The following is a 12,277-nucleotide window of genomic DNA, read 5'->3' on the forward strand; positions in this document are numbered from 1 at the left end:
AATGTTGCATTAATGCGTATTTCATAGCAACACCACATCATAAACAATACATTTCTACTAATATCAAATAATTATATTCTCGATTATAGTCAATGCTTATTATATTATAATGGATGTTATTAAATTGCCGTAATTCGTTACGCGATTATCACTAACAATAAAACGTAGAAGTAAACGAAAAAACTGTCCTACGTTGTTGGGCCGAATCATATGACTTAAGTCATCTTGGGTGTACTGGTATGTAAGTTTATTTAGATTTCTCATAAAAGCGTGTTCTTTAGTTTTTTTAAACAATATTTTAGAGCAATCAGAGTGTTTAGAGACTAAATAAAAAGTGCATACTATATACTTCCTTAAAACTAGGCAACCAACTTTACTATATTTTATTTTTAATAAATAATTTATTCTTATATTTTTCACGTATGTTCATATAAATGCTTCAATAGCAAAATATATTTGAATCCAAAGAAAAAATTCCAAAACACGTTTATAAAAAACAACTTATTAATTTCTAATTAATTAAATCGACCACAAAATCACATTTTTACTTCGGGACTAATCTTTAAAATGATTATACGAAATTACAAACAAAAATTAGTAAGTACTACTCTTTTCTGGAAGATTATTTTGGTTGCAGTTTTAACAACAACGTAGTAAAAATTCTGTAAACAAGAAAGAAGTGCATTCGAGCTTCTACCACTTCCACTTCTCATCCTTTGAGCTTGAAAATCAATGACTCACATGTAAGCGCGCATGAGTCGTAAACTGCAATTCAGAACTGTCAAAACCTCAGTGCAATGTAAATGGAAGTGGTGGTCAGCTTGAAACAATTCACATAATTTCTCCAACATGAAGCAAGATTGCATTGCGCATTCTAGCAACAACTCCGACAATTGCGAGGCAACGACACAGTGATGATTCAATACAATACTACACCAAATTAATACCATAATAACTTGCCTTTATCCAGTAAGTAAACAAATCAATCATGTTTATTTCTGTTTGCCAATAACAACAAATGGCACACATTCATAATATTGGCAAGTTCCTTTGTTGATTCAGATTTACAATTTTAGAAATAAGTCAACAATATGGAGGGACCTATTGAACAAAGGGAAGTACTCTTGCTCAATCAGGAATTACCAAGTCCCTGTAAAATGCAGCAATCAATCAGTTCACTGAATTCCCCTGTGGATTCTGGAGTTCAGTTGTTGGACAGTGAGAGTGACCAAACTGATCAGACATCTGTGATGTCTTCCAGTGGTTGTGACTTAGATATGGACATAAAGAACACTGATGATTGTGTTGCACAAGATGCAGAAGCAGCAATGAAGGAGTTGTGCAGTAATATTCAAGACAAGCTTATGACCAAGAGTGATATTGCTAATCAAAATACTGGCTCAAATTTACCAGGAGGCACAAAAGCAAATGCTGCAACAGTTCTACCCACCAGACAACAAAGTACCCCAACTCATAGTTTAATTGAGGCAACCACCAAAGATGATATTATGAATATTTCCCTCAACAGTTATGAACTGTTGGATTACACCATGGCAAATCAAATAAAAGCAAACTTTGAAGAACTAGATCAAATGCATGTGAGTCTGTCAGAAGAAGTGAATGAAACCTTAAGACTTCAGCTTCAATCAGCAGTTGAAAATTTAGTTGAAGTGGAGCCTACCATTGAAGAACCACCTGCACCTGAGGCTGTCATTGAGGATAAACCAGTTGACACTATTGTAGACGAACAAATCGTATTCAGAAGGCAACGAAAAAAGAAGTCACGTAGTGATACACCCAAAAAGCGCGTCTCTTTTCACGAGGACATTTTAAACAGCACGAAAATCGATGACATTCATATAAATCACGGTTTTATCACAATCGAACCCGAAGGTTCGACTAATTTCTTGCTGCGCGGCTTCAAAAAGAAGCATGATATTGTTCAAGGACGATATAGTTGGGCGGCCGAGGGTGATTCAACTTATAACGAGAATAATCCGATGTGTAACAGAGAAGTCCAATCGGATATTTATGTCCAACACCAACATCGCTTATCATCGGTATCGTCCAGCTCGAGTGCGAGTTTTTCTAGTTCCATCGACGAAGAACGCATTGATGAAGTCACAGACAAGCCTGGCAGTGAGAAAAACCGAAAGGCAGTTGTCTGAAGAAGACCAAACACCGAAAAGTGATTGACACTAATATTGTTGAAGAGATTTCAGCAAGTAAAGGTCGAAAAAATCTGAAACCAACTTGCTTGATGCTAATATATTCGGCAGCCTTAAAACATCTTGACATTTTCAACATCTTTGCCATTGACAGAGCGAGGAGTTCCAGAAGGGCAGGAAGATTTGATATATTCTACATCAGAGGTGTCTTGTGGAATTGACACTTCCGATTTGACTGAACAAAAGAAGAAAGCCAATGTTCAAATGGACATTGCGAAGAACAACTTGAAGCTGACAATTCAACCAATGTATCAGAACAATCTGCCTGAGAACGTTATATTATGCGATAGTAATGTTTACGAGCACAAAGGAATATCATACAGTTATGAGTATGACAACTTTACAAAAGTTTTGAGCACAATAACCAGAAACCGAAGAATTCATCGATTTATCAGAAGATATTGAAGGAGTTTAATTTCTTTAGGAAGAATGCACAAGAGGAGACTGGCACTGAAAAGGAAGCAAAAGATGACTTTGTTGTTGTTAACGACGGTGCTACTACTGAAGCAACAGCAACTGATAAACAGGAATCGAAACATTCAAAGAAAAATGTTGAAACCGACACAATCAACAAGTATGCACGCAATGTAAACATGGATTGGTCCGATACCGAATCTGTATCGACTGAATCACTTGTTAACTCTAGCATGCGACACTTGAATTCCCCGCGGAGACGCGTTCACAGAGCAAACCATTACACCGTTCAACCGGTGATCAATTCGAGCGAGCCGTCAAAAAACGCGCGCACGCCCGGCGGCGCTGGGTCGTCGTCAAAGAACAGCCTCATCAATCGCTTCCTGCGACATGTGACCACGCACAAGATGCTGGATATGAAGTTGCAGAGGAAGCTTTCGCGGAGTAAACGGCAGCTGGCTGTTCCTATAAGCGCTTTGCATCTAGAGCGCTGTGTAAAGGAAAATTGTAAACTAAATCGTAGCATCGATGAAGAAATATTACAAGCGAAACGTATGAATTTCGCAGGAAAATCAGTCAAATCAACCAACAAACAACATTCTTATGCGATGTTGAATGAGTTAAATGTGATTGGCGTTTTTCCGCTATCGAGTGCTTATACAACCACCGGCACACATAAATCATTACTGCTTGTCATCACTGATTCAACACTTTTCGTCTATGAGAGACAAGCGGAGCAAGGACGCGCGTTGATGCTGCTTCCTTACACGCAGTTGAATACGATTATCATAGGTCCAAGTGCGCAAACAATTCACATCTCGACTAATAATAACGATAAACAATACATGTTGATAACGGGTAGTGGTAATATTACGAATGATATTATGATTCAGCTGGAGATGGTCATGCGCGGTAATAAGGAGAAAATTCTGCCTGCGATTAAACAATTAACAATGATGGATATGCGCAATTTGAGAAAGTTTGTTTCTAAACAAACTCCAGTGCATAAAGTAAAATGTTTTATATTGAAATTTATTCTTCAGCTAAAAGTATTTTAATTTCTAGGATGATGAATATTTCTACTGCACGATTCTAAATGCCCAGGAACAACAAACTGAAAATGTGGACGCTTTCTTTGGTCCAAATAAAGAAGGTCCTTTGATGTTTAAGTTATCAGATACTGATTCTCGATGGGAAACTGCATATTTTATTATGAAGTAGGTGTTACTCTTGATTTGTGTTTGATGTTAATATTGAATGTGAATATTTTTGTTTAGGGCTGGAATATTATACATGTTATCCTCACCCTCCAACCCAGAACCGATGCGAGTGTACCCGCTGCTTAATGGCGCTTGCCATGGCGCGAAACGCGTTCATAATTGCGCTCGCCCGCATACATTCCAACTGATTCTGTCCGGCAGCGTGTTGTTTCTTGCCGCCCCTGACGAATATGTGGCTAGCGAATGGCTGCAAGCATTAATACATGCTGCCACGGGGTAAATAGATGAGACTGGATTTTTATATAATATTTTGAGGGAAAATGTTAATTTTGTTTTATAGGTTTATTCAAGTCGTGATCGATCAGTTGCGCCTGCAACTTCACTGCTAATGACTAGCGAACAAATAATATTAGTACGCGAGGCATTTTCCTGCAATCTGCTTAGCAATGATGAAGAACATAATCCGATTAAAGGACCGCAGGTTCTCTCGTGTGCTGCAATCAGTGATTTAACTTCGTTTAAACTTCCGTCAGCCGAACAAAGTTGGTGCATTTTGGTGCGTAATACAAACATATAACAACATTAACAACACAATAATTATAATTATCTATTCTGTTTAAAGGAATTTGCATGCAGAGAAGTACGCGAAACAAGCGGGGATTGGATATTATACTTCCCAACGAACTCCGAACTCGAAAACTTTATCTCGACTTTAGAAATGTTGTGGATTTACAATAATGAGGTGAATAATTTACTTTACAGTTACATTTTGAAGAAGAAAAACAATTGATTGAAATTACAGGGAGACAGTTTCCTTTAACCACAATGGCCGAAGGAGACGATGTAAATAAGAAATGTACAGTTGTGAACGACGCGCTGCAAAAGTTATGGCTTTAAGAATTGATCTCACTCCTGAGGTGACAACAGCATCAGTTGTTGCCAGGTGGTATTGATATAGAATGTAAGTTGACACAATGTATACATGCGTATAATTATGAATTGGCTCGCGTATTTTTGATCGGTGCTGTTAGATTTGGTTTAGTTAGTTGATTCAACAAATATCGTGAGTTACATTCAAGATTCAACAATATTGATTCACAAGTGAGCGAGTGCTGAATGCACTCAATGATTGATTGCATCTATTTTTATATACTCTATGTTGGTTTTGTTTGATTGGGTGAAAGTTGTGTTCACGACTTGGGTAGGAGCAATGATTTGCATCATCATTGTGAATACATTATGAATGATATTAGTAGTGGGGTTGTTCGGGTGATATTGGCTCAAACGGGTTTGTTTCAAGAGCGCCATCCATTAAATGATCACACATATATAATCTTTTGCCTAGAAAATATGGGAAAATAGCTGTGGTCAAAGATATAAATTTAAATTCTAAGTGCATATATACTCAATGTTGATTGTTGCTAATATTCACATGTTATAATGCTTTTTTTACCAGTCCAATACTAAAACTACTCAAAATTAGTTAAATTTACACTATTTACCCAAATTTTCTAGCGCAAATTTATAACACCGTAGATAGGAATATGTAATAATGAACTAACCACCACTAAAACATTAACCAAACTCCAATTCTATTAATCTAGTCAGATCTTTGTTACATTATATTTTGTGATATTAAAACTTTTTATTTGCATAGGCTAGCAATTGTAAAAGATGTACTCTGAACTAAAATAACATGTGTAACTAATATAATATTAGACACCTCTTGATAACACGTACATTTTCTATGATAGATATTATACATGATAGCAACCAAAATGATATCTAACGTGGACGTGTGTAAATTATTTGCGAATTTTTTTATTTATTTTCATATTGATTTTACGTTTTCCAAGAAAATAGTAATTTTATTTATGTTTGTTTACACTTTACTCGATCTAATCTTGAGGGAGACTTGTTTAAATATATACATCTAATGAATTAAGTTTACTTTGACATGTCCGACGAGGTACAAATACAAATATCAAGAATTGAGTATTAATAGATTAAACAAACCACTTGTATCAACTACCTAGTACTTGTATGTAAAAGTAAATGCTTGCTTTCTGGCTTATCTATCTGCAACTATACATCGGTAAAAATAAAGCATTATACTCGACTGTTATACAATAAATGAACAAAACAGTGAAATAAATCAAATGTTCCCTTGTTTCTTTCGTGTTTCAGGCATGAAAAAAAAAACACAATCCTGTAAACTTCTAATTACTTTATTTACAAGAAATAATCAGTGACACAATAATCTCAAAAGTGTGATATTACAGTTGGTTGTTTTGTCTCTGTTATGTTCCGCATTTCATCAATAGTTATTATTCATAATCATCACATTGTTCTGCATCTAGATACATATAAAAATGCGCACGCTTCGCATTTGTAAAAATAGAAATGCGCGCGCAGCGAAAACCTACAATTGTTGCATATTGTAAATCTTCATCCATTTATTCGTTAATTAGCCTAAAGAATTACTTTAATGCGTTCGATAAAACAATAAGAGAATAAATATACACTGATGCGTCTTCGATAATAATCCGCATTAACTGTGCGGCGCAAACGATTTTACGAGTAGCTTTGGCTTCCTTTTCATGTGTAGTGTTTTCAAGCACTGTTTGCTTTCCGGATTAATCAATTTACATGCACTTTATACAACAGCAAAATCTGTTCAGCGATACATATTGGGTACTAATCGGTGGAACAAGTCGCATGCTTGTTTAAAATTGTGTGGACGTCGGATGGGCATTGGGTGAACGGTGATGCAAGTGAAATTATATTGGGAATGTAACGACAAAGCTGCAATAACGAGAATGAAACATTGAAAGCATGACAAACAGTTGTAACTTGTAACAATTCAAACTCGCTCCGCATGTTCCTCTCTTAAAAATATTGCACTATTCAACTATTATCATAACCAAAATAAAAATCATAACAATTCATCATCAAAGTCAACAGAAACATTTCAACATATGTACATTTGTCAATTTTCTTTGATATTACATGAACTTGAAAATAAGTGATGTTAATTCGCTTGTTTAAGTTGACTTTCATGTTATTAACCAATTACAATAAAAATTAATGAGTACACTTCATCGATATTGCAGTCAACCATATCTACTGTGAATAATAAAGTCACTCCGCATTTAGCACTCCGAAAACGCCCTCCGCGAGTAATTTTTCATCACTATCATGCTACAGATAACGATAGTACTGCAAGCAAAACACTGCGAGCAACACAAGTAAATCATCCGCGGCGCGTCAACGATTTGCTTGCGTCGCTCGACGATTCTTATTTCAAAATTTTTAAGTAATGTAGGCCCGAAAATGATCTACAACACGATCGCGACATTGTTCATACTTTAGTTTACAGTTACATAGCGTCCATTCATAGTTTTAGTTGCTTTGTGTCCTCATTTTGTAATAAAATAAATATATAGGATCTTTTAACTTTTAGAATCAATATTATGTACACGTTTATTAGGTTCAAATCAGGTACGGTCTAAACTCGAACGCACCCCGGCCGGTCCCGCGCGCGCGCTGCCTTACTCTTGGCCGAAGCCGTCCGTCTCTTCGATGGCATAGTTTAGTTTCTCGACGAGCTGATCGTAGCTCTTGTACGGTGGTAGATCCAACCGGTTGAAGCAAGTATGCGAGCGCGGCAACCAGATATCTTTGCCCACCTTCTCGATGCAGAAACGCTGCGGTCCGTTCGAGCCCATCAATTCACCGAAACCACCCACGGGAACACGACATGTTCCGGTCACAAACTGAAGAAGACGCGTGCGTTTTTCGTTATCCGCTTGTCGCACAAACTAAAACACAAAATCGCAAGTATTTAGTACAGAATTTACTTTAGAATCACGCTTTTAACATACCTGCCAGAACCAAACAACTTGTTTACTATTCCTCGTGTAATGTCTGTAGATGGTATGCCTCTGCCAGTCTTCCACGTCAATCTCCTGCATCCCGCACAGAAGCAACTCCAACTCACGCTCATCGAAGTATTTCAACCATTCCAGCGGCACCACTTCATTGAATCCGTCTAAAAATGCTTTGGTCTGTTGGATCAAATGCCGCGGTTCATACGCCATTCCGTCATTAAACCTATATGTATTCTCTTCCTTTGTTCTCTTCTGTGACACGTTCCATTCCATCTATAGAAAAGTAAAATAATTTTTAGTTTCTTTGGTATTAATATTAATCAAATTGTAATAGAATAACTCACTTTTTCTTGAGTTCGTGATGTAATACCCGTCCCAGCACTTCAAAATCTACGCTGAAGAACAAATCCAGCTCCTGACATTATTGTCCTTGATCCATACCAACGAGTTAAAAACTCCGATCGATGCTTCGATACTTTCATTAAGCAGCTTGTGCAGCATACGCTTGTAGAACGGCATCGTAAAAACCAGAATATATAAAACCGGCGTGATACAGCGCCATCGCAAATGAAACGACCGATAAATTTGAAGTATAACAAGTGGTCAGGGTTCACATAAGATGCGGGGTTTATCTGCAGGTTGTAGTTATTTTGTTTGCGTACTCAAACAGACAATACATCGGATTGAGAACCTCATGCGAGAGCAAGAAGAACCATTCTCGAGAAACACCACCATAGTCCAAGCCCTTCGCCCTTGAAAATGATAAGCATATATAAAGTCGCCTTCTGCAGTTCGTACGCAGGCAGACGCATTATCGTGTGATAAGAATCTTCAAAGAGTGTTTGTCTCGTGACCGTGATTTTAATGTGACTTGGAAGTGCATTTTGGTACAGATATCTAAACTGTCCAATTTTCCATCTGAAAGATCTTTCATAACTCCTAGAACACCGTAAACCCCCTCGACCTTTGCAGCTCCAGGTCTCGGATCATCGAACGTGGTTGTCTTTGAGTTGGCGATCAACAAAAGTAGGGCTTGTTGTCCTCCGTATATCTAATTTCCAACCTGGCGGCAGCGGTGCTTCCCTCATCCATCTCGCTGCTAACCTCGAGTCCTTGCGTTCGTGGATCTTCCCATTGCGTTGTCTCGATTCTGCGATTGACGAAATATACGCGCCCCTCGTTGTACACGTTTTTCCCAAACCGGATGGCAAAGGACCTAATTGATCATCGTCCTCCACCGGCGCACTGGTACCGCCATCGTCGGTGGCTGCTGTGGATTAATCAGAAAACGCTGATTGCCCTCCCAAGGTACGATGTGCTGGCGTTGGCCCTGCCACTGTTGGTAATGCTGCAGGCGCTCCGTGCTTGGTCGCCGCCAGCGTGGTCGTACGTGTGTTGTGATCTACGTAGTAAATTGACCACGACTATCGCGCCGCATCTCCCATCCCGCAGGGAGGGCCTGTGCCGTTCCCAAGAAGTCGAACGCGCGTTGTGACCACATAATATCGCCGACTATAGTAATAAAGGCATCTCCCATCCTGCCGGGAGGTTCTTCGACGCCATTCGTCGCTGCTCCTGATTGCGTTAGGTCCGATTGAGAGGTGGTACCGTTTGTCAGTGCCGAGGCTGATGGTTGGCCCAAAGGCGGTCCGGCTACAACATAAACGTATTCATTTTGACGTGACATCTCCAAACTGCATATTATCTGACATTTAACAAGTTAATAAATATTTTTTTAAATACATACGTATTGGAATAGGTATGGACGTCGTGTTGTTTGGTAGGGACGCACTTCGCTCGATGGATTGCCGCGGCGTTGCACCTGTCGCAGAAGACGGGGCAGCATTTTCACTTCCCTGCGCCCGTACTTTAGCACGCATTCCATTGAATACGCTGCGGCTGGATATCGGAGCATCACTGTTGGCCTGCATCAGTGGCCGCCCCGGTTGCTGTGGGCCGCGACTGACCTCGAGATGAAGACCACTCAGCAGGCAGATGAGATCACCGCACTTACTATTCGCGTCGCTCTGCTTCTCATTAATAAGGTCAATACTCAACTCCAGGTTTTCTATCTTGCCCTTATAGTACGTCAGTAGCTCGTTCAACATAACCTTCTTCTCGCCAATGGTGGTATCCTTGCGGAAGCTGTTGTGGTCGATTACGCTGAAATGCAGCGTCGACTGCTTCGTCACCAACACGGTGAACTTTTCGTTCCATTTCGGTTGCAACGTGTTCTTTACTGTGTCGGTGCGCAAAGGGTTGTTACCATCCACGACGAGCGCCACATAAGGGCTAGGTCGGAAGATATTTGCTACATTATGCTTGAGGTGCGCACATTCAACTGTAATACAAACAAACATACATATAGCCAATGTTAATATTCATATGACAAATTTCCATTTAAACAAAAACTTTCCATTTTTATCCAACCTTCATAAACAAGATGAAAATACTGCTAAACAATGTTGTAATCTTTGGGTTGCATGCAAATTGCAAAGGTAGAAAAGAAACCTCTCCTAAACATACAGAAAGAAAAAGTGTTTTATCGACAGACGTGCTCGTTCTACATTGCTGCTTTCGTTTGTTTTGCAGAATTGTGTAAACTGCGATTGTTCACCGACACTTTTTTTTCATGCGCGCTCTACCTTGAAACTGAACGCAAAGCAGGTACAACTTGAGCTTCGTTGTTGAGTATGACGAACCTTTAAAAAAAACATTATTGACCTCCTACGTTCTCGTTACCAAAATTCAAACAAACACGCACTTAATAAACCTCAATTACAAACAAGTAATATATTTACTAAAGGCAATATCGAAACCAAACAAATTACTGTGGACATTTTCACCTAAAACTATTTATAATCCAATATACTGACAGCGAGCAGGTTTATGAATACTATTCGATAATTCTGACGAATATTAAAACGTTTTCTGTCCTCACAATGCGCCGCACACAAATAAATCCCACCAAAAAATAGCCTGATCGATGATATCAGAAACCATCTTTCATTTCCATGCTGGTGAATATTTTATATAAATAGAGTGAGAAAAACACAAAACCCAAAATACCATTAGCATTGTTTTTCGCCTTGGTGGCGATAACAACGCCGAGTTCCAGTAGACTAATTGTGAAAGTTAATTGCAATTATGCGATGCAGGCGCGCACAAGAATACGAGCATCGAAAGTAAAAAGTAAACGTTCCCTCTCGACAATACAAACAATAATGGCTGGCCGTCCGCGACCTATTCGAATAACTGAAGCATACAATTAATTTTCTCTAATTGACTAGGCCCATACAAGAGTCAGTAGTGGTGTTTTCGCATGTTTCGTGCTTTACGTAATTTGTTTAATTAATTTTCATGCATGCATATGTCTGATTAATTGTGACAACATGAAAGTACATATGTTAATCAAAATGGTAGAAAATGTAGCATTTTTATAGCGAAATCGAAATCGTACGATAAACAAATGACAATGGCGCATACGTACCGGTGACATTGAGTTGGTGAAGATCCTGGTCACGCAACGCATCCGCCAAGCTAGTTGCCATGATTTAACGAAATTATTATTTTCGTTGGAAACAATCATTGAAAATCTGCGAAGCAAAAACAAACAATCAGTACAAGATATAATATATGTAAGTGGTTGTATGTTAATTAAAAGCAATACTAATGGTAAAGGAAGACCAATCATATTTACTCGAATGATAGTCATCGATAACAAAAATAGTCCTTGCTTTATACCATAAACAAATACATGGAACCAACATACCTAACACACTCCACAAATAAGTGACTAAGCTGTTTTTAAAATTGGTTATAGAATGTTTAACTTTGAACGGTAAACGAACGCAGTTTTCTACTTTAATTTACATTCTTAAACTAGTAAAAACGTTAAAATATTAAATCAATAATTTATATTTCAGTATCTTTATTACCGTATCATCTCCCGCTAAAAAAATGGAAATTATGAACACAACGCTCATAATAATCCACATTTTTTGCAATAATGCAACATGTTTAAAGGAAAGCTGAACTATAAAAAGTGCAATAACCAAGTTTTACCGCATAGCACCCAGGCCCATAAATATTTAACAAGTTTCATTTGCAAAAGCTTAAATTTATTGTAGCATAATCTAAATATAAAACATTTAAAATTGTCTGTGCAGTGACAGCTCGAGGCTGCGATTAAAACCACTCACCATAAACAACGATGATTTATCATTTAAATAAAACAACACTCATAAACCTCATTGACTGATAACCGATTAAACATTGACAATAGTTAATGCTAATAGCAAGTAGCGTTCCCACAATATCCACTCGGTTGAATCATAACCGTTGACTCTCCGACCACTTATCACAACAATCAAACGAAAATGATAAGATAAATTCGCCTCACTGGTCTTATTTGGAATTATGTCAGGACTTGAAAGTCGCCGCCCCTGGCACATGTACAATGTTGAATATTTAATATGTGCGGGAAATTCGCGCACGCACCCACATCACCTGAGGTTTCACCTAG

The 12,277-nt window shown here is 38.2% G+C and overlaps 2 pseudogenes; one reads left to right on the forward strand and one right to left on the reverse strand.

The window, feature by feature from the left end:
- Nucleotides 1-782: 782 nt before the first annotated feature.
- Nucleotides 783-6,022, forward strand: LOC135802043 (uncharacterized; annotated as a pseudogene).
- Nucleotides 6,023-6,074: 52 nt separating this feature from the next.
- LOC135802044 (E3 ubiquitin-protein ligase Su(dx)-like) lies at nucleotides 6,075-12,245 on the reverse strand (annotated as a pseudogene).
- Between the last annotated feature and the right edge of the window lie 32 nt (nucleotides 12,246-12,277).

The sequence above is a fragment of the Atheta coriaria genome, unplaced genomic scaffold, assembly GCF_025399875.1.
Source record: "Atheta coriaria isolate IRGN ID8LTWV9N9 unplaced genomic scaffold, Caltech_Dcor_3.1 hic_scaffold_15_pilon, whole genome shotgun sequence".
Taxonomy (NCBI): Eukaryota; Metazoa; Arthropoda; class Insecta; order Coleoptera; family Staphylinidae; genus Dalotia; species Dalotia coriaria.